The sequence below is a fragment of the Astatotilapia calliptera genome, chromosome 10 (genome assembly GCF_900246225.1).
Source record: "Astatotilapia calliptera chromosome 10, fAstCal1.2, whole genome shotgun sequence".
In the NCBI taxonomy this organism is placed as follows: domain Eukaryota; kingdom Metazoa; phylum Chordata; class Actinopteri; order Cichliformes; family Cichlidae; genus Astatotilapia; species Astatotilapia calliptera.
In genome coordinates, this window is record NC_039311.1 from 5,429,999 (window position 1) to 5,449,688 (window position 19,690).

The window sequence follows — 19,690 nt, forward strand, 5'->3', positions numbered from 1 at the left end:
CTCGGCCCTTAAAATCAACCTCCCCCAAACTTTTAAGGTCATGTATCACAGCACTTAGGGTCAGTACTTCATTTGTATAAACAAGGACCCCTCATAAACACTTAAACTACCAACTTTTGATTGAATGAAAGAAACCAGTTCTCCGTTTTTAGATTTGACATTTGATGAGCTCTATAATAATGATGCAGTATGGTAAAAGCACAAAAACAGCCAGGCAACGATGCAATGGAAACAAACAGCAAGACTTAGTGATATTCAGAGTGTTTGTTTTAATTCCAGGTTGCAAATATCTCTCAAAACTATGAAATGTTGTTGATTGAACATTTTCTGATGCATAAATGGTAAGAAGTTTAATAATAATTTACCAATGTGTTACAAGTGAGTAAAAACTTCTTTGTGTTGTAAAGTGAAGAAACTGTAATAATATAGTAATTGAGATCCCTAAAGTTTATAAGACGGTTGAGCCAATCCCCTAAGATCTTTCAGTGCCATTAGACGTGCTGGAGGAAGTTAAAGGCAGAAAAATAACTTTATATTAGCTGTAAGGTAAGAACTCTAAAAACTGATGAGTATTGCAGGTTGTTCAACTGTGCTGTTTAAAAAGGTTTAGTCTGTTATGATTGTTGGAGTAGAAGAGAAGAAATTAAAGAGACACATTCCTTCCTTGTTGCACTTGTAGGCAACAAGTTGCTAAGCACTTACAGTGACTGCACTCTGAGATCCTGGAATTAAAAATGTCAGTGTTTGTTTTTAATGGAACACTTGTGTCTAGGGCTGGGCGATATGGCCTAAAATTCATATCGCGATATAATTTGAAGCATGTGCGGTAACTATATATATCGCGATATATTCTTTTCTTCTGTATGACGTATTTTCCACACTATAAGGACTTAAAATCCTTTAATTTTCTCAAAAATCGAGAGTGTGCCTTATGTATGAATTCTGGTTGTGCTTACTGACCTCGAACCGATTTTGGCGAGCAGAAATCTGTTAAAAAATGTTTTAGTACAACTTTGGTAAGCCGCACTGCTGGATGGATTGTCAGAGCATTACGGCTGCCGTAGTGAGGGAGCTTCGCGGAGTAATCTGGGTCCAAAACTCCGTCCACTTCAGGTCCCAAAGTCAAACAAACACTAAGAGTTAAAAACGGTCTAAATTCTTTCATCTTTAATTAAATCATCAACGTTGCTGCTTTATCAGGTGTAACAATTAAGTTTTACATCCATGCATCCATGAAAACAGAATTTATTAAATTTAACAGGAAGTTAGCTCGCTAGTTTACACCTAAACATTTCATACCATGTTCTGACTGAGAGATTTTTGAAACTAATTCAAATGTACAGCTAGAGCAGGGCGATATGGCCAAAAATATTTATCACGATATATATTTGAAAATTTGCGATAACGATATAACCGACGATATAATTGATGCGAGACAAAATACAACTCCACAACATTACTAGCGCAAAAAGACAACCTTCCATTTATTTTCACTTAAACAAGAAGCTGGTTTTTATGTACATTAAAGCTTTATAAAAATGTAACAGTACAAATGCAAATTCCTTGCTGAAAGTTTAACCAAAAGGCATTTCCAGTAGAAATGGGCTGACATATACTGAGCATAACCATGTATAATATCCACTGAAGTTAAAAAGAGGTGCTTTGCAATATTAAACTGCAGTGTGCAGTACGTATTTTTCGGACCATAAGGTGCACAGGATTATAAGGCACATTAAGCGAAGCAAAGCAGTCAGATAAATCAAACTTTATTAAACTCATTCTTCTTGCTTCCTCCACTTCTGTACCATTGATTCATTAATGTTGAATTCTCTGGCAGCTGCTCTATTCCCATGTTGTTGCAGTATATTAATGACTAACCTCGTATTGTGGATGGATTATCTCAGTTGTTCTCCTGACTGAAGATTGGTCCTTTTACAGCATCCTGCCATGCGATTGCATTTGTCTCTAACCATGAGGAACCTTAACGTTAACTTTTATAAGTGGAAAAGTGTTAGTGTTCGTCCTCCAGCTTCACTGTTTATGTTATGCTAACATAGCTGTGTCGCTAGCGATCACGTAGCACATCATTATATACCAGCTAGCCCAACTTCAGTAACCCTACAAACGTCACTGCTGTTTAGTTTCCTGTCTTCATTTATGTTGGAAGTGATAGCAGAGCTGTACGTTTGATTTTTTTCAGAAATCTCTCAGTCAGAACATGCAATATCATGCTTAGGTAACTAGCGAGCTAACTTCCGCTAGCTTCCTGCTAGCTTCTAACTCCGTTAAATGTAATACATTTTGTTTTCATGGATGCCTGGAAGTTAAACTTCATAGTTACACCTGGTAAAGCAGCTATGCTGATCGTTTTATTAAAGATGAAAGAATTTAGACAGTTTTTAACTCTTAGTGATGCTGCAGTGTTCGTTTGACCTGAAAAAGACGGAGTTTAGGACCCAGATTACTCCCAGATTTAAGGGCATCTTAGTCCGACGGGCGCTTGCATGTTCTGCAAAAAAATGTGCTTTGTGGACAAACACCAAACCAGTTCCACATCACTGAAGTTAAACCATTTTTACAAACCAATTCTGGTTCATCTGTTTCACTCAACAATCGGCCATGTGCGTATGAAAACAAAGGCACTGCGCATGCGCGTTTTACTCATATTCTATCGCGATATTTCATTTTCCTATCGTTGCCTAACATTATACCGGTATTACCGTGAACGGTATAATATGGCCCAGCCCTACGTACAGCTCTGCTACCACTTCCAACATAAATGAAGACAGAAAACTAAACAGCAGTGGCGTTTGCAGGGTTACTGAAGTTGGACTACCTGGTATATAATGTTGTGCTACGTGATTGCTAGCGACACAGCTATGTTAGCATAACATTAGCACAGTGAAGCTGGAGGATGAACGCCAACTTTTTTTCCACTCATTAAAAGTTAACGTGAGGGATTCTGGTGGTCAGGGACAAATGCAATCGCATAGCAGGATGCTATACACGGGGCAAACTTCAGTCAGGAGAACAACTGAGATTATTCATCCACAATACGAGGTTAGTTATTAATATACTGCAACAACATGGGAATAGAGCAGCTGCAAGAGAATTCAACATTAATGAATCAATGGTACGGATTTGGAGGAAGCGCAGTTTTTGGCTTTCCTCATATTTCAAAAGTGCTTCATGTCTTTGCTATGACTGTCGCCCGCCATAATTTGCAGATGATAATGGTTTTAGCCGCTGCGATGCTTTCGACCAAAACAGGCGCAGCTTGATGACATCATCAACATGCGCTATCGCGATAGAGCCATATAGTCAAAATCTCTATCGTTGGCCAAATTTATATCATTTCTATCGTATATCGTTTATTTCGCCCACCCCTACTTGTGTCTTGATGGTTGAAATAACAATCACGTGGTTAGGCTAATGGAGGAAAAGAAATAATGATTAACATTGGACTTACTCAGGCTGGAGGTGAAGGTGGCATGTTAATTATCATAATGACTTTTATAATTATTAGTAACATTTGTAGAGGTGGGAATCACCATACATCCCACGATACGATATTATCACAATACTTAACGCACGATACGATATTATTGCAATTTTTTAAAAATATTTTGCGATATTCAGATTCTGTACATAAAGGTAAACTTTATCAATATTCATTTTATCTAATATCAAAGTCTCACACTCAGTCTTTCTCTCATTTCAGCCAGTTTTATTGTTGACAAACTGAACGGTTTGTATTACAGTCTAGTCCAACTTAAATGAATGCAACCATCTGGTACAATTATAGCTATTCTGAACTATGCAATTTATGAAAACTATGCAGCCCATTCAGCAACTGAAGAATTTGAAAGTAAATTAAAAATATATATAATTTTACATTAAATAAAAAAGTTTTTAAACTTATTTTAATTTAAGACATGTTTTATTTTAATTAAGTAAACTGTCACGTTTATTCCTGCCAAAAAAAAAAGTTAAACACATTTGGACAGTGAAGGAATGTCAGGATTCTTGCTCAGAAAAAGGAGCTGATCAACATGTCCACAAAAACTTATTTTGTAACAAAATATCGATTTGTGCTGTCCCTGTATCGATACATTATTAGCAAACAAAATATCACGATACTACACAGTATCGATTTTTTTTCCCCCCACCCCTAAACATTTGTCAAAATAAGGACTTATGATTAGATTTTAAGGTGTTTTATTAGTGTTACAAAGAATTTGGATTCTTTTCTTACTTCATTATAAAAAGGTAAAATATACTGTATAATCTACCAACAAATCAAGGGTTACACAAATGTTAAGCAAAACTGCCAAATGTAACTCTTGTAATTACAGTTGAAGATCTTTATGCATAAAAATGATTTAGTTACTGTAGCAGTCGTGGTTAACATAAAGGCGACCAGATGATGGGGAAAAAAACAACCACAACAGGCTTTAGTTGTTTTCCAGTCTCTGAATATATTTCCCCTAAAGATACCAAGGTTCAACATCTCAACATGAACATCCCAGCCCCCCAAAACCCTCCTTAAATAGCTACCGATCATACCACCAATAAAATTTAAGAGATCCTCCCTGATGCACTACCAAGAAACGCATACAGTGAAATACTGGACTCATTTTAACACGCCCCACATACATCTGACTACAAAACAAACCCCATTTAAATAATATACAAACAAACGGAATCAAATCAAACTGTAGATTCAGCCCACTCTCATCTAATGGTTAACCCCACTGACGGTGGATAATTAGGGAATTCCTTTCAGATGAAGGAAGCTGACCTCAAAAGGAAGCGTGGTTAGTGGACTTCAAAATAAAAGCATAACAAAACCAAAACTTCCTGTCAGACATTGCGTGTGCTTCACTTTAGTGAGGGAGGAGCTTCCCCCGCACCCACACAGTTACTAAAATAAAAACACAGCACTCGGTGTGAAACACATTGAACATTTAGACCTCACAGTTAAGGAGGAATAACAGAATAAGAAACACATTTTTAATAAATTCTTGTAAAAGTAGAACGGTGAAGGTTTTTCACGTTGTCCACCGCTCTCCTTCATCAACTGTCCACACCGCTCCACCTCACCTTGTCACCTCTTTTCTTCAGGCCTGAAACCTTTCCAGTTCAGATTCTCTCCTCAGGATTTCATCCTTGCCTAGCTTAGCTCTCCACACAAGCCCCACGTTGCTCTGCTTTGCCCAGGCTCACTGTCCCATCGGCGACTCATTCAGCACTGCAATAATTATTCATCTTTATCTAACTGCAGTCCCAGTTGCACTGGATCGTGATGTAGCAACCTTCATATTAAATGTGTGTAAACAACATGTGTTAAGTAACAAAGCCTGCAACAATTGTTGTTCTACACTGATTTCTACGGGGTTAAAAAGGACTCTCTTGGGGGTTGTTGGCCTGTTTTTTGCTTTTTAGCCCACACACCCCAAAATTCACTATATGATGAATAAATCATTTTCAGGAAAAGTCATAAAATAAGAGAGAATGAGGTTTTATTTGAAGAGTTGCATGACTTCAGAATAAACACTGGCAGATCTCTTTGCCTTTTGTTCACTTAAGCCTGCACAATATTGCCACCTGATAAAATTGAAAAATATATATAGCTGGGATTTTGTGCCTTGGATTGAGGATTTTAACCAGTGTCTTACGGCCCTGCTTTTCCATCATGTGAACACATGAGTAATTTCCATCCATCGTTTTTTCCCCCTTTCGTATGAAGTACATGTAGTGCGTGCTTTAGGGGCACTCGGTGAAGTCGTAGGTTTACTTTGGGTTGCTCGTCACCAACTGCTAGTATCTGCTCCTTCGTAGCCTTGCTGTACTCTGCTGTGTTTGGGGTGAAGTACCGTGCTTCGTTGAAGATTGTTAGTTTTTAGTTACTGAATCGTCATCGCAGGCAGACACCTCTCTTCCTCTCAGAGATGCCCAGGCTTATCTAATTGTTGTGCACAGTAAGGAACGTAAACACCCGCTGCTGCTATAGCAGTAATGTGACAAGGTAGTGGCACATTGTTCCTATTGTAGAATCTCCATCCTAAATTGTATGTGTGTAATGTTCAGAGATTGTGCAGCTGGGACTGAAAGCACTTATTTTCTTTGTGACAGCAGTATCTGGTAGAAGTCAGAGCTATTTACTTGCTTATCATGAGGCAGACGACATTTAATGTCTGGTGAGTGAAGCACATTGTTTCCATCCCCTTGTTTTTTTGCACCCAGTTATCCTATTGAATGAGACGCCTGTTATCTGTTGTGTTACAGGCCCTGAACTTTTTCTTTTAAGCTCATTCAAGATGATGTGCAATAAATAGATTGAGTTCATTTCTCAGTGTGCAGATTAGTGACCCCTAGTTTTGCATCTGTGTACGTTTCCTTTTGAATATCACAGTCCCTATATTTTCTTTCATAATGCGTAAGGTTTTACGCGCTATCACACAGTCAGGATGTTTTCTTAAAAAAGTCAAATCATTGTTATATTATGGTTGAATGACTTGGAATAGGTAACAAACATGTTTAAATTGTAAGCTGTTCTGTTGTTGTCTTTTAAATCCATTTGATATTTTTATTTTATGTGTCTCTTCATAACTAAATGCTTTCTTGTTGTTTTCTGTAAAACGAGGTTTGGTTACAGGTTTGGTTGGACTTGATGCTGTTATATTCTAAGCTGCCAAACACACCTTGAAAGACTTGGTGACTCTTTAATCATGTTTGATGTCAGTGGGGAAAGCACACAGCACCAAAAAACAACGTCACCTCACAGAAAACTTGTTCGTGTGATTTTTGCATTTTAACCGTTCTGTTCTTTATGTATATACGACTTTTTGTACCACTTGGCAGCTCAAAATGCTTTATGGAAAACGACATACGCCAAAAAGCCCAAGCATAGTCTCTTGCTCTCAGATACACACAGACTTGCACAGAAGCCTCTGTGTAGATGACTGGACAAAGAGCAGTAGCTTTACTTTAAATAAAGTTGATTCATGGTATAACTCCAGGGAATCATTAAATACATTTGCCTACATCATGCCCAGAGTAGCATTTGGCAATTTGCTAGTTTACAAATCAGTCAAAGAAACTTCAGCTACAAGATAAATGTCTCCACACATTCATACAACACTTTATTCTATGCTCTTTAGCCATGGATGTGAGGTGGACAATCTGGAATCACCAGTATACCAGATATAGATGTTCTTAGACTGTGGGAGGAAACCCCACAGTACCCCTGTGGACACAGGAATTGCACATTTAAAACTAAATGTGGAACATTTAAAAACTACACATAGCTGCATAACATGTTGTGTTATTTTGTGTTTGTTGTTACACCCCGGCCTAGGCAACCGGGGTGCAACGTAGAAAAACAAAGATAAAGAAAATAAAACTACGAAGAAAAACACTAAGGCTCTCCACCAAAATCCCAAAAAGTGTCTCAAAACGAATTTATTTACATCAAAACACAAAACGTCAAACTATTTACAACGGGGGGGAAGATCGCGACCATGACACACTGAAACACAGGGTTTAAATACATAGAGGGAGCAATCAGGAAAATGGACAACAGGAGGGAAACACAGCTGGGGCAAATCAGAACTGACGAGACAGGGAAAATGTAAACTGAACACACTAAGATGACACAGACTTTCAAAGTAAAGTAGGAAACACATAACAGTCACGCAAAAACAACACATTACCAACGCCAAATCGTCAATCCCGGAGGAGCACCTAGACACTCAAATCCACACACAATTACGGTCACAGCCGTAACACCCCCTTACCCAAGAATTAACATTAACCCCAAAATGTTTAATTCAAGGAAACACCCCCAAAAAAAACAAACATTTAAAACATACAACCCCAACGAAAAATGCTTTTCAGACCAAAAGAGCAAACTATTTAAATTAAGTGCAGCATTTACAAAACTATTATTGAGATCTGTTCAAAGAGTTAATGCTAACAACATCCAAAGTTTTATTCTCATGTTATCCTGAAATGCACGTTACCATTTTGTTTCAGTCAGCTGCATTGTGGTTGTAGAGTCTATTATGGTCCAAAATGTTTGTAATGGCTAATGTTGGACGAATGCTTACCTAATGTTACTAACGTTATACCTCACAGTAAAGTTAGCAGGCTATTTAGCAACCATCCTAACATTTTGTTTTTGAGATTCACTGTACAGTTTAGTGCAACTACAAGTGCAGTATTAAATACTGAGTGAATGTGTGTAAATGGATATTTAAATATAATTTTAGCACTTAATCAGTCTAATGTGTGTATTTCCTCTAGATCTCTAGGTTTCCAGTTACATCCTTCATTCTCACTCCTTCAGGTGAATCTGTTGATAATCATTTAGCTAACAGTTACATCCTTGTGTGTTTGACATTCGATTAGGGGTGGCTTTCAGTATGGATGTGATGAATAGCTGTACAAGTTGCCAGCTTGGATATCAGCACATTGTGTTGGAAAAAGTTAACTGCTCCTAGCAACTACAGGGTGGACTGAACATGCTCTCTGTGCTGTCTGCTCATTGGCCAAGGTAACAGTGTCAGGTTGAATGAATCAGCTGAAATGATGTGGCAATTCTGTTAAAATATCAGGTGATTGCAATGGCTCGGGAAAATATATGGGCTCATTTCGACAGTCATGGTGTTTTTGTGCAATATAGTAGACACAACATTTCTGTGTATCCAGTGTGAGCTAATGACCCAGAGTGGCTGAAACTGGTTGGGTGCTGCAAAGAGTTAGAGATCAGTTATATTATAAGCACTAACATTTTCTTGGTGAAATCAGTGATTCAAGTTTAATTTAAAATGTTTTGAGGAGCTTTAATGACTGAATAAGTTGCAGTGGGGGGGGAAAACCTGCTCATGTTTCACACTCCATCAAAGATGTGTAGAGCAGAAGCGCTCTCTGTAAAGTGCCTGCTTGTGATATTTAACACCGTCCCTTGGCAGACAGACTTTGTATTCATCGTCTAAAGGTGAATTGAATTAACAAGGTCATTCTCTTGACATCCAGTCTCCAGAGGCTGAAGACAGTAGACTTTAAACAAGGCATCAAATATCAAGCATAAGAGGGCAGATAAAAACACATAGTTGCATCACACATCAGATTTCATCTGGAGTTTATTCTGGAATGGCAAACTGTCGGCTAGCGGGCATACGGGCATCATTGTGAGACTGAATTGTAAAGACCACATTTGAAGTCCCATTTTTACAACTTTGGCAGAGGAGTTGACAGAGAAATCCTCTAATAGCGAACAGTGACGTTACCTTTGTCTTTTAAATTCTGCACCTTTTCCGAGAGTGATGTCTTGCAAGGATGTTGAGCAAACCTGCCTTGTCATGCCCTAATTCCTGCAAAGCTTCAAATAACCTCATGAATATGCACTACTGAAGGTCAATGTCATACTGAAATGTGCAAAATAGCAGCAGGAAATGAACCGCGCTGCAGGGTTTCTCTCCATTTTAGGCATGAAGCTTATATTCTCTTGAGATATTTACCATCTTACTTTAAGTTCAGTAAACCTTCATTCATTTTCTACATTACACAAGTTAAAGCATCCAGTAATAAGAGTTGCAATCTTGATTAAGATCCACATTTATGTGTAAAAATCAGATGAATGCACAGAGCGATGTGCTGCGTTTTAGCGTCTTCCAGTTTGTTTTGATTTTGCATCTCACAGCAAGTTCAAGTCCATCCTCAATCCTTTCATGAGCCTCGTTTTCAAAAGTAACAGGCAGCCGGTTTCAGCAGTTTCAGTGCCCCAAAAATCAAATCTCTTAAACAAATGAAACTGCACGCTTGTTTCCATTGCAACATCCCGAAGCTCCTACGTGTTGTTTCCATAAGAACGGTAAATTTCACCGTTCCTTGAATTGTTTAGCCTAATGTGATGGCCTGTTTGTTTTGCCTGTTTCACAGTGCGCTCTAATTTGAAATTGCTGCTCCTCTTGAATGGAAAGTCACAACTCCTGCAGCTTCATGCTTTAGTGTGCTGGCATTTTGTGTGTCTGTAGGGGAAACACTGTTTTGATCAGTGGCTTTTCATACTAATTTCTCAAAGAAGAACTGTATATCTTTATGAAGAGACTTTTTTCATTTTCATAGGTCTGAACTGTAGGTGGTCACATTCAGCAGCACTTTGATAAATAGAGCGTGTCCTTCAACAGGACATGTTTCAGATACGATTATAGAGATATGTGCCTTAATGTTGTAATTGTACTGGGGAAAACGACTTCAGAACATTTATTATTAGGAGTTTTAGAGTCTTAGTGTGGCCTTTTGAAGGACACCATCAGAAACCTGCTATGGTTGAATGCAATTAGACCTGTTTCACGTTTTAGTTTATAACAGAATCTTAAAATGGTAAAACAGCACTTTATCTTTGGAGTGCTGCATCAACCAGCTCTCCACTGGCTGGAGGTTCTGAGTCAGAGTAACCCTGCAGCTCACGGAGTCCATTAGGGGGAAAAACTGCAGAGAATTGAGAATTCCTCTCAAAGTGTTGCATAATTAAGTAGGCGGCTCTTGTGAGTGACAGTTGTTTTCTCTTGTTAATCGTTAGCTTACAATTACAGAATAAGTCAATGTAAAGAGCAGATTACTCAGTGTCTCTAAGTCATTTTTTGATAAACCTGTTCGTGCTCGATAAACAATAAAAACAAAAATCTGCTTTGTTTTTAAATGACTGGCTGGCTAAAAACATCTGTTTCAAACTGGCAGATAAACAATAAAAACAATCTTTTCTGTTCAGTGTCAAAAAAAACGTTCATGTCTAAATTATGGGTACACTATCCTTCTAAAGAGCCCCAACACCTAAGTTTTCAGCGTCGTGCATCTGCCCCACACAATCGGCAAAACCAGCGATGAATGGAAACTGTCCAAAGCTGTTGTGGAGAACTTGTTTCAAAGGAGACGAATGATTAAACGGGTGTGGTACAGAAACAAACAAAGAAAAGCCTCTACGCGTTAGCGTCACAGACTAAGATGGAGCACAAGATGGCTTTCAGTAAACAGAAAGGTTGTCATTTTCACCGGAGACGAGGCTTTACTAAACAGCTGTGCAAGTGCAAGTGAAAGCAGCACCAACCACCAACCAGAGTTCAGACCTCAGAGAAGGATGACCTCTCTGACCTGGCAGATAAGAGGGCAACTGTTAGATTTGTATTGTTGATTGTCATTTATGCTTAGAAATATTTAACCATATATGCTTAGGGAGTGTGATCCATGCCAGGACACTCTGAGTAGAGGAATGTATGCACCCCCCTCTACACAGAGTTAATAGGATGAGACATCCTTTCTATCTACAAATGATTATACACCTCTAAGCATATATGGTTAAATATTTCTAAGCATAAATGACAATCAACAATACAAATCTAACAGCAGCCTTTTCAGTCCAAATATCCCCATGCAGACGTGTGCATCTTTTAAAGTATTTCCTTTTTTACTCTAGTTCACTCCAGTTTTGTTTGTTTTTTACAATTGAATTTTCTGGCAATTATTTCAAAGCTTTAAATTATTTAGCCTACTTTGTTTCTCTTCATGAAAAATAAATTCATGATTTTTTTTTTTTTTGTGCAGGTCACACTGTGTGAAATATTGATGATGGTTTACTTGATAGCTGGACAATGGAGAGCACTGAGTGCACATATGAGCACTGTCATGCTAGCTGGGTAGAAACCAGCATTTGCCTAATTTTATATTCTGAACTTGTATTCTGTGTATTTGTTTACATTACCACATTCATCTGCAAGCCAAACGTGGGTCTCAGTCCACAAATGTCTGCTTAAAGTTCTTTGTGGATTTAAAAACTTTGATTTGGAAAGCCTGTAGGTCTCACACAGTTTCTTAGGATGCACATAAATGTATATATTGTTGTTCGGGTGCTTTTGTTGGCTATTCATTATTTGGTTGAAATACTGTCTGAAGTCATTCACTCGCTTGCTCTGAATTTTCTGGATTATTGGCTGCACTGTTCTCACTTTGATGTAAATTGGTCAAACTGGACATTACACAGACATCATACAGACTTGATATTACAGAGGGGATGGTGTGAAGATGTTTTATTTTATTTCACATTGTTTCTCACCATTAGCCTTAGCTCGTTTGTCAAAGTTAGCAACACAGTCCAAATTTATTTCACCATCTAACACGCTCCTCATAGTTGACCTTTTAAAATCAGTCACACCTTGCTCGCTTGGTCCTTAGTTCTATCACATCTTCCCCTTTGGGGAGGATATTTTCTACAGAATCCAGTCCTGTACTGTTGCAGAAAAGACAGCGCCTGCCTTTTCCAAACTGTTGGGAAGGTTTAGTTTTGTAAACAGGAGGTTTTTGTGTAATTTGTGGGGACTGTGCAACTTGTGTTGTGAGGTTATATGACCGTCCAGCTCTGGAAAGAATCTCTCTTTGATTTTATTTGGTTAATTTCTCTACAAAAAGTCTTGCTTTATTCTTGCCTCAAGCCATAGATCGCTGTCTGCTGTTGATTGATTGAGCTCTTGTGTATATTTTTCGTAATGGAGTTGAGCTGTCCTGGCCTCATTAATCAGTGCGGGAGAGATGGTAATGAAGACGAGACATGCAGGCATGCATCTGGTCAGTGAGCCATGGCTAGCATGCTATTCTGTTGCTGTGAATTCTGTCAGAAATAATTGACAGGAGAGATGCTCGGCTTGGACGGGGGATTAGTTTCGGCAGTATTTTCAGCTTAGCTTTCCGGGAGATTTATGTCCTAGGTTTCCTGATAAATCGCTTATTAGTGTTTGTCACCATGACTCAGCATGTCGTGTTTGGGCCGGGATGCCATCCTGCCACATCCTTCTCCTCTCCTGTCTACGCGACGGTGGCGACACGCCTAAAAGACTTCTCGCTGCTGCAGAATTACTCCAAAGCAGGCCATTAAACAGATTCACTGCAGAATCCATGAAAAATAAAATAAAAAATAAAATAAATATGAAGCCCCAGACTCAGTGGAGTTGGCTCTCATTGTGGTTTCTGCCTTGTCTTTGGACTGTGCCGCTGCTGTTGGGTCTCCTGTAAAGCTGTAGGATAATGGGTCTGTCTGAATAATTAAAAACAGACTCCAAACAAACTGGTGCTTTTACTGCTACTACTTGGAAAACCCATTAAGTGGCATTGTAAAGGATTTGTTCACATGCAGGTGCAATTTCTAAGATGCCTGGTGGGCTCTGTTCCTGTGAAGATGGTTTGTTTAGTTAATTCATGGAGCTTCCCCCTGATGAAACTTCGTACACGCTTTTTTAAAAATAGATGTTGTTCTAACTCTAAATTAGCTGTGTGCTGTTTGGATTTCACTTTAGCGCCGTTTCACTGGGTTCACAGGCTGTTAGGTAAGGAAGGTGCGTGGACTGTGCTCGTTCACAGGGCAGGTGATTCTGCCGCACATTTCAAAGTGACCTTGGGTATGACACTGAAACCTTAATCAGTCCCAGTGGTTAAATCAGCACCTTGAATGGTAGCTTACTGTCATCAGTGTGTGTGTGAGTGGGCGCAAGTTGCATTTAGCACTTTCACTCACATTGTTTTGGATAAAACTGCTACATAAATGCATTTAAGTGGAAAATAAGCCCCGTGTCTCTCACTGTGGAGATGTGTAAAAGTTATGTGCCCCAACTGTTTGGCCTGTTTCGCCATATAATGATCAATCAACATTACAGTAGGTGGTTTGCACTATACCTGGCACCATATGCCCACCCTCCTCAGAGTCGCAGCACAGCACAGGTTTAACACTTGTGTCGGTGCAAAGTTCCCGTGTTTAACTATGACTTATGGCTGAGCTGAGGCTAAACACAAGTGACCCAGGGATCACATGTTTCATATATTTACTGACTATGTGTTTGTGGGCTCATACTTTTAAATAATAATAAGACATGGTCAAGGATTGTCCAGCACAATTAAAAAGTTGATTGAAATCAGTCTGTTTAGGTGAGCCGTTTCAGCAATAGTGTATATTTGCAATATCATACAAAAATATAACCGACTTTCAAGGAGATGATCACGTGGTTTCTGTTTCTGTGTGTGGTGAAATAGTGCTTTCTTCAGTGAGAGGGCACAACACGAAAGCAGTTTACAGTAAACACCATCCTGTGACAGCTGATAAACACAGGCTGAAAGCACATTTTGCCTGAAGTGTTGCTCTTTGCTTTGTCACACTTGAGTTAGCCAAAGCATTTTCATATCAAAGAGGCTGTGTGATGTTGGCTCTTCATACCAACAAAAACTTTAAAGGTCACTCTCTGGTCACCTCAGATAGATTTAGATATAGTTTAGAGCCCAGCTGATGATTGTTTTATTGTCGCAACAAATAGTCGATTACTGCATGAGTCTCTGGGTTAGTGGCAAACACTTGCTATGCCGATTGGTGAATAAACATCATATCAAAATAATAACATGGTTGAAGAAATTCTCCTGTCTCCGCTTTACTTTTTAAATCTTCATTCATTGGCCTTTATAAATGTGGATGCATACATATTGGGGAAAAAAGCTCATATGGACCGATATATCTGCCACATTATAGTACGGCTGAAGCTGGCTGTCAGCTGTATGTAAGCTTTCGCCTTGGTTTGATGTCTTTGTGGGTGGTCAGAATCAGAATACCTTATTAATCCCTAAGGAAATTATGTGGGTTACATTTGCTCCAAGACAGTAACAGCAACACACTAAACTATTTAATAGGGGTGCAACGATACTCATATTGATATTGAACCGTTCGATGCAGTGCTTTCGGTTTGGTACGCATATGTATCGAACAATACAACATTTTTTATTTATTTTATCTACTTTTCTTTTGACGATGCTGTCTGTGTTGAGCGCTCGGTGGATCTGCGCTCGACAGTGCACCCCAGGCGGAGTAGTCGAACGCAGATTCACTGAGCGCAGGGCAAGCTAGCGAGACAGAAGTTAAGCTCTCCTTGCAACATGGCAAATTGGTTTTCATGTGACGTATGACCCTGAAGGTAAGAGCGTCATGGACTAAAGTAAAACAGTATGTTGGATGTGCCATGCAATGCTCAATTACATTGGTGGGAACTAGTGTGTTAGCGCAGTTAGCTCGTTAACGTGTTGGCCGTCCAGCCCCACGCACGGGGCGATCCGCGGTAGCTCGTTAATGGAGATTTGCCGTGTTGTGGCGTTAACGTCATTTCAACGAGATTAACGCTGACAGCACTAGTGTGAACACAACGAATATGACTGCACATTTACGCCGACATCATCCTAGTGCAAAGACAAGTGGAAGCAGACAAAAACAACAAGCATGCATGCTACAAACTTTACCCGAGTCATTTAGACAGCCGTTAGCACAGGATTCTCCTTATGGGGAACTGATATGTTTAATATGCTGCTGAGAATATAGCCCAGAAGAAGCCTATAGTATAGCTTTTATTTTGGAAAGAGCCATTTCTCTGTAATAAACTCTCTTTTCCAAAGATGAGTAATTTCTTGATCAGATAGATTTTTTTTTTTTTATTACTTTGTTGTTTCAGCACCATTAAATTTAAAAACTGTACTTTTGAGTTAAAATATATATTTATAATTTTAATAAATGAAAAATTAAAAAGGCATGAACATTTTTTTTTTTTTTGTATCGAAAAAATATCGAACCGTGACACCAAAGTATCGAACCAAACTTTGGTGTCATGAAGAAAAACGCCGGAATAGGATAAGGTAATAAGAATAAGATACTGTATACAATAGAATAAAATACAACGTTGTCAGAAAGAGAGAATTGTACTTGGTGTGTACATGTGTGTGTTTGGTCAGCTGCGAAGTTCTTGTTGTGGAGTTTGACAGCAGAAGGAAGGAAAGCCCTGTGGAATCTCTCTGCCCACCATCGTGGGTGCTGCAGCCACTGAAGGAGCTGCTCAGTTCTGTCAGGGTCTCCTGCGTGGGGTGGGAGGTGTTGTCCAACAGGGAGCATCCTAGAACAGAGCTGGCACTCTCTTCCTCTCCCCGGCAGAGATGCTGCTGCACCAGCAGACCACACCGTAAAAGATGGCTGAGGGCACTATCACTATAGAGTCATAGAAGGTAGACCAGTTTATTGGTCAGATAAACACCAATGTGTCAAGTTTAAGAAATGGCACTATACACATACAAATCACTCAATTATACATATCAAGAATATTACAGAGGTGATTATAAATATCAAGAATATTGACAAAAAATATTACAGGGGTGGAAGATATGATTGAGATTTGACTCTAAATGTGAACTTTATTTGCTATTTTAACGTAGCGTGTGTGCAAAAGGGTGTAACTCTATTGCAATGTTTACAGTGCATTAGATGGAGCAGTTGTAGAGGGAGATGGCCACAGGCAGGAATGATTTCCTGTGTCGTTCAGTGGTGCTTTTTGGTAATCTCAGTGTATCACTGAAGATGCTCCTGTTACTAGCCAGCACGTCATGAAGTGGGAGGGAGGCGTATTATACAGCATTGTCCTCATCCAGGACAACATCCGCCTCTTAGACACCACCCTAAGAGAGTCCGCCTCCATCCCTACAACATTACTGGCCTTGTGCATCATTTTATGGAGTCTGTTGGCATCTGCGACCCTCAACCTGCTGCCCCAGCATGCAACAGTATAGAAGATGGCACTGGCCCCAACAGACTCATAGAAAATCCTAAGCATTGTCCGACAGATGTTGAAGGACCTCAGCCGCCTTAGGAAAAAAACAGAGATGACTCTGGCCCTTCCTTTAGAGTGCAGTGGTTTTTTTTAACCCAGTCCAGTTTATTGTTTATGTGTACTCCGAGGTATTTATAGTCCTCTACAATGTCCACATTGACCCTCTGGATTGAAACAGGGGTCAAGGTTTTCCTGGTCCTTCTAAAGTCCACAATCAATTCCTTGGTCTTTGACGCGTTGAGCTGCAGACAGGCCTGTGTTACACAAGCCTCGCCACTTGTGGGAAATGTTTGGATATGAAAGAGATTTTTCTCTTGCCACCAACAACATTTTTCATGTTTCTGCTGCCATTTGCCAAGCTGCTCCCTTTTCAGATGCACCACTTTAAATTCACTTTGCTGTGTGAATGTGAAGCAATGAAAGCAGCGAGACCAAGGAGCATACATGGGAGTCACTCGAAAGACTGACAAGTAACCTACTTCTGATAACTGAGTTTTGTTTATTTTAACTAGATGAAGATGTTTAAGTGACAGTTGAAATGAGCACTTTTACCTCACTGTGGTATTTGCATCATTAGAGTACAGATGCATGTTTTTCTTGGTCTTTCTGCTGCCTGCTCATTTTTCAGCTTGGTAATTTAGATCCACATCTCACTTTGTATTGTATTATCTCCTGTGGTAATTCACTAAACGTGTTCACCCCATGGTGTGGTGTTGCGAGTGGGTACCTTATCAGATTTTTACCTCCTAATTATCAGATTTTCTTACCCAGTCCTACACAAGGGCTCCTAAATCAGCTTCAAGGACACTCATGTTTTGCCTGCTCTTAGTCTGTTTGCTGCAATAAGTTCTATTTGTCTGGATACATTTCCTGGTCCAGGTGAATCACATCTTGGCTTTCTTTCTTTGGATTATCCCTCCCTGCTGCAAGGCAGTGATAATGAAGTAGAGCAGTGAAAAGGGTGTTTTCATACACAGTTTTTATTTTTTTGAAAGTACACCAGATTCTGTTTTAATGAGCTCATCCCCTCCCGTGATTCACACTTGGGTGTGTGTCTAACAGGAATCCAACTATTACTCAGATGAGGTCAGGCTCGCTGCAGACCACGCATCACATGAATCTCTTTGGTCATTTAGCACAAACAGGTTTTTGTCTCTTTATAACAGTCAAATAGAGCTGCAGAGGTTAGTCAGTGAATCCATCACTCAGCTAATCGACGTTGCCTGATCCACTGTTTTCCTGTGGAAATCGGCTGCTTATTAACGGTTGCTATGGTTTGGGCAGGCCTCTTTTTCAGGCAAAACTCATGAATAATTGCACACATTGTGCCTTCCTTGTATTATAGGGCTGTTCGATATAACGATATATATCGGATGACGATATAAAAAAATCTATCGTTTCATTTTACGCTATTGTTTGTTTCGTGGTGTTGCAAAATAAACTGTTTACGGCAATATTTTTTTCATCGTTCTGATGGTCACTGTAGTGGCTATATTAATTTCTTAAAGTTCTCTCTTTCTCTTATATTTAAAATAACCACACTACAGACGGACAAGCATTTGTTTTTATGCGTTGTCGTTAGCAACAGCGACGGTAAAACCACCGCGTGTCCGCTTGTTCCACATAAACCTTTCACAATAAAGCTCAAGATCCTGTTGAGACTTTTCAAAATAAACTGAATCACGTGAAAGATGCAGATTATTTACGGATGAGAAGCAAAAAGGAGCCGTCAGGTGCTAAAAAATAAACCTTAGACTCAAACGTTAGAACAGGCTTTTCCCCGCAGCACGCCGTGTAATAAATACTTACAAAGAAAACGGCGTACGTTAAAACGTAGGTCTAAAAATGTATAGTTTCATACATCGTTAAAACACTCGACTCCAGCTACACAACGCCCAGCTGGAAACACTTCACACAACTCGAGCTGCCCGAGATTCACAGAATTTACAGAAAATGTAAAATTTTTGTGATTTTACATCATTATCAGACAATAGATGTCTTATATCGGGACATGAGATTTTGATCATACCGCACAGCCCTACTTCTTCTTAAAACTGATGGGTTTTTTTTCTTTCTTTCTTTCTTTTTTTTTTTTTTTAGCTTAACGTGCTACTCTCACATTGTATTTTGCTATTTACCATTATACCATTGCTTTGGGGTTATGTGTGGTCATTCACAATAACTTCACAAGGCCCCAGCCTCGTTGTAAATACAGTTCATTCTGCGCTTGGGTGGCAACTCATCAAAATGATTCTCTGTGTAGGGAGATGCTCATTATTTAAAATTCTCCCTCTGTTGTCAGCAGTGGCCTCAGTGCCTGCTCTTTCATAGGAGTCTCATTTTAAAAAGAAGACTGTGCAACAAGTGAAAGAGCAGCTGCTTTGGCCTTACGAGACATGATAATGGTAATTGCTGTAACAATGTAAAACTGTAGCTTCTGAGAGGATGTGAATTAGGTCAACAATGTCAATTCAACAGCACTACCTTTCTAACATCATACAGAAAGTGAACCCAACATCAATACGGACAAAACAACGAGTTAAAATAATCCAAATATAAGGTCCAGCCAGAGCAGGGCAATATGGCCAAAAATATTTATCACGATATATATTTGAAAATTTGCGATAACGATATAACTGACGATATAATTGATGCGAGACAAAATACAACTCCACAACATTACTAGCGCAAAAAGACAACCTTCTATTTATTTTCACTTAAACAAGAAGCTGGTTTTTATGTACATTAAAGCTTTATAAAAATGTAACAGTGCAAATGCAAATTCCTTGCTGAAAGTTTAACCAAAAGGCATTTCCAGTAGAAATGGGCTGACATATCCTGAGCATAACCATGTATAATATCCACTGAAGTTAAAAAGAGGTGCTTTGCAACATTAAACTGCAGTGTGCAGTACGTATTTTTCGGACCATAAGGTGCACGGGATTATAAGGCACATTAAGCGAAACAAAGCAGTCAGATAAATCAAACTTTATTAAACTCATTCTTCTTGCTTC

The 19,690-nt window shown here is 39.2% G+C and overlaps 1 protein-coding gene across 3 annotated transcripts in view; it reads left to right on the forward strand.

Annotated features, from left to right (window-relative positions):
- arhgap32b (Rho GTPase activating protein 32b) overlaps nucleotides 1-19,690 on the forward strand; it is a 121,430-nt gene that overhangs the window by 9,466 nt on the left and 92,274 nt on the right. The gene's annotated exons all lie outside the window — the stretch shown is intronic.